At 46.1% G+C, this 4,254-nt stretch overlaps 1 long non-coding RNA gene across 1 annotated transcript in view; it reads left to right on the top strand.

Annotated features, from left to right (window-relative positions):
* Window positions 1-3,191, top strand: part of LOC111735986 — an 18,056-nt gene extending 14,865 nt beyond the window's left edge. Inside the window, exon 3 of the long non-coding RNA XR_002779045.1 lies at window positions 3,179-3,191. This is a non-coding gene — a long non-coding RNA (uncharacterized LOC111735986). The remainder of the gene's footprint in view (window positions 1-3,178) is intronic.
* The last annotated feature ends 1,063 nt before the right edge of the window (window positions 3,192-4,254 follow it).

Here is a 4,254-nt window from a genome sequence, read left to right as displayed (position 1 = left end):
TAGAAGTCAAGGTCAAGGTATCAGCAGGGTGGTTTCTTCTGAGGCTTCTCTCCTTGGCTGTCTTCTCCTTATGTCCCAATCTCCTCTTGTAAGGACACCAGTCGGATTGGAGTAGGGCCTACCCTAGTGATGTCATTTCGCCATAATCACCTCTTTAAAGACCCTGTTTCTAAATGCAGTCACATTCTGGGGTACGGGGGATTAGGGCTTCCACATGCGAATTTGGGAATGGGGACACGATTCAGCCTATAACACCATCTGTTGTTTGAATGCTGCAAACGGGTTATATTTTGAAAAATAACATTAATGTACAAACCTCGTTTGAATGACAAATCAGTAACAGATTCACCTATGCAGAAGCAAACTAACCATTTCAGGGATGGTAAGTTTGACGGGGTTTGTTATTTGGGTACACTTTTTCCTTTAATAGGAAAAAGAGGATAAAAGCTTAAACATTTGAATAGGATGTGGGTTTGCCAAAGTGCTTGGGAACAGATAGAGGAAATCCAGCTCAGGGCTGCCATTGCTTTGCAGTAAAATCTTCCCTGAAATATCCTGAAGTTGGGCTTTGGTTGCCAAACGAGTTTTATGACTTTTTTTTTTTGGGTGGGGGTGGGGTAGGAAGCTGCCCTGAGGCTCGATTCTTCCAGAAGACCCGGAGCACCTATTAAAGCCAGTCTTCTCACTCTTTCCCCTGGAGCAGTAGATTATCTGGTCGAGACCTCTGCTGGACTCTCCTTGTCCCCTGGCCGGTGTGTGTGGAAGAGACTCTTGTCATCCTGTGTTTTGTGTCTTAGGGCCCAGAGTTTGCACGTGTGGGGTTTTGTGAGTCAGTTTGACCCAAGTTCCTCAAGAACCGCTGTGGTGTCAGAAATTGCTTTCCATTCACATCCAAAGCTCATATTATTAAAGCTCTGCAAGTGACAGACCTGTCCGTTATTCTCCTTGGCCAAGCAGTTGTCATTGTTCTCGCTCCTGCGTTAATTATTGTTTTAATGTGGCTTGTGTGTTCATTGTCTGGTCTGTCAGTGTTTGTAATGGAGCATCACAGCTGAAAAGATGTGGAAGGAGGTAGCAGTCTGTCAAATTGTAGTCTTTTCATGTCAAAAACTAAAAATCCCCCTCCCCCAAATTTTGCTTAACTACGATCCAGAAATTGCAAGTCCTGAACGCTTTGGAGAGCTGTTTGATGCAGGACGTGGTTAAAGTGCATATGTGTTACTCAGGAGGAAGGTGAAGTTTTAAACAATCCACCCACGTACCATCACCTTTTCATATGCTGGGTGGGTTGTGTTAACCGACTGAAGACAGGTCGTCGTCTCTGAGAGCACAGGGCCCAGGAGGTAGAAGTTTTGTTGGAGCACGGTTTACTGTTTGCCTGTTTTGCCAGCCCACCTCGAGTAAGGCGCTTGCCTTCCTTCTCTGGATTTGTTTCCTCTGGCTGCTGTAACAAAGCACCACAAAATGGGTGGCTTAAAACAACAGAAGTGCATCCTTTCCCAGTCCCGGAGGCTGGAAGTCCTACATCAAGCCATCTCAAGGTATCAGCAGGCCCATGCTGTCTCTGCCGGCTCTGGGGGCTGCTTCTAACTACTGGTGTTAACGGGCAGTCCTTGGCTTAAAGATGCTTCGCTCCAGTCCCGTGGCTGCCTTCTCCCTTTTGTGTCTGTACGTCTTCTGTCCTCTGTATGTGTCTCTGTGTCCAAATTTCCCTTTTATCCTGAGGACACCAGTCATATTGAATTACGACCCACTCCACTGACCTCATTTTACCTTGAATCCTCTGAAAAGACCCTATTTCCGAATGACGCCACATTCTGAGGTCCCGGGGGTTAGGACTTCAACGTGTCTTTCTTGGGGGACACAATTCAATCCATAACTGCCTAAGCTTTAGTTTTCCTCCTCTAAGTTCCACACCTGTTCCCACCTTCAAGGTAAGGATCAAATGCAATCGCGTGAGAATGCACTCTAGAAAACGTACCCCCTAAGTGAAGGCAGGGTGCCCCGAGGGACGTTAGATGTCTCTTATTTCCAGTATATGGTATCTAATGAGCATTTGGATCTGACACATGACATGTTCTGTGCAATTTTTCAATTAAAAGCCCTTTGAGAAACGTGAGTGTTTGATCTGAGCTGTGGATTCGCTGGAAACAAGTTCGCGGCAGACTTGGAAGGAGGAGAGTGCCACCTCAAGAAAGGAGCGGTGCCCGCTCGGGGATGGAGTTTGCTGGTCACCTGCCTTGTCCTGACTTTGCAGGCCACTTGCTGTTGCCAGGCGATATGACGTGGATGTAAATCCTGAGATGTCTGTCCCACCTTCTGAATCTTTCATGGAGAGTATAGGAATGTATGATAGTTTGACTCGTTTGTTTTCCTGAGTTTTATTTTGATATTCAAAAGAGGCTTACTGGGCCAGAGGCTAAGAATGTTTTCAGAAAGCGTTCCTCTTTTGCCTTCTAATAACTCGCAGTGGTAAGAAAGACGGCTACAAAACAAGCTGAAACAACACCTAAAACCCTCGTACTGACCTTTAAAGGATTCGAGGTCTTTGACTTCCTTTTATAGACAGCATAGTACATATTGCTGTTGGAATAGATGTACGTCTAGGTGTTTTCTTTGAGATGTTCAAAGCTCTGCAGAAATCTCGCTTCTTTGTTAAACAGATCTTCTCATTATTCCCATAATTGGATCAGAGTTTCCAGGGGCAGTAGGTTGTTATCCTTGTCACTTTGCCATTTCCTTCCTTCATTCAGTCATTCAGTGAACACGCAGTTGTTGATCATCTGCGACATGCCAGGCAGTGTGCTGGGCACGGTGGGAAAGAGGACACAAGGCGTTGCTTGCCTGGGGCTCTCATCCTGGATGACCTGGTTCACTGTGACCGCGTTCGGTTGTCTCCCAGCTCTCGATCCTGTTTACAGGTAAAGCTACTCCTTTGCCACTTGCCACCTGCATTCTAGGCTAAAAGCTACCCGATATCTAACTCCGCTTGGTGTTTATTGGGTTGTTACACCAAATTTTGCAAAGCCAGAGGAATTGCTTGGTTAGAAGGAATCCTCTTTATGCCTCTCCCAAGAGGCTGCTCAGTGGGCTTTTATGATCCGTAAAACCCAGCTCCATTTCTAACATGAGAGAGCTTGTAACTTTTTTGCCTTTTCTGAATTTGAGTCTTTTATAGAGTATTTTGAGAGTTGGGCACTGTCGGGCAGGTTTTATGTCAGTGCCTCTCGGATGGGTGATGAAGCTCTGGGATCAATTTTGTTATGTGGCTGCCTCATGCAGTGCCACACTTGGAAGCATTACATGGCAAAAAGTGTCCTTTTCATGGCAAGATTTAGATGCGGTAATTGAATCGGGGATGCTGGAAAAGACCATTGATGTCTTCACGGCACACGCAGGAGTCGGCACCGTCTTGCACAAGAGCAAAGGGCTTTGTTGCTTGTTCATTTCTGATGGGGAAGAGCATCCATGGGTCCTGCTGTGACAATCTGGCCCAGCACATTCTGTCCTTAGGTACCTATCCTTCCATCCACTTCCCGATGGATAAAATTGGGAGCGGACTTGTTTACAGTATTTACAATGAGCTGTCCTGGAAAACAACTTCTTGGGGAATGAGGAGGCAGGAGGGAAGGTTTCCACATGCATAGGAGAAGAACGAACTGGAATGATACCTTGGACACTTGCATAATGGGTTAGTTCTATCTTAAGATGACTCTTTCAACGATCTTATTGGGAGAAGGAAATATAAATATTATTATCTGGCTTAAGGTTCTTCACACTCCCTCTGCATCTCATAGAAATGCAGAATCTTGAGGGCGCTAAAGAGGCATGTGGACCAACTGGTTTATTGGGTAGATGGAGACACTTCAGCCCCGGAGGTCAAAGGACCTGTCCAAGGTCATACCAACTTAATGGTAAAACCCAGGCTCCCTGACTTCCAGCCTTTTGCTGTCTCCCTCCAGCTCAGGCTGCTTTCCACATGATTTACTGGCTCTTTAAGCATGACTGATGCTGTTATTGGGCTTGTGCTCCCCCCCCTCCCCCCGCCAAAAAAACAGCAAACAGCATGGCCCTCCTGGTAATGGTTGGATTGCTACAGCTGTGGCCACGTTGATGCTGTAAGGAATGACAGGGCTGGGTCTTGTTTTTTAAGCGGGGTCTCATTGCTGCGATCTTGGAATGTATCTTTTAAAGATAAATACGAAACAGCTACCCTCCCAAGGAAATCATAAAACAAATTATGCCCTTGCCACC

This window comes from Pteropus vampyrus, unplaced genomic scaffold, assembly GCF_000151845.1.
Source record: "Pteropus vampyrus isolate Shadow unplaced genomic scaffold, Pvam_2.0 Scaffold16, whole genome shotgun sequence".
In the NCBI taxonomy this organism is placed as follows: Eukaryota; Metazoa; Chordata; class Mammalia; order Chiroptera; family Pteropodidae; genus Pteropus; species Pteropus vampyrus.
Note: the sequence above shows the minus strand (reverse complement) of the source record. Positions and strands in the feature narration are given on the sequence as shown.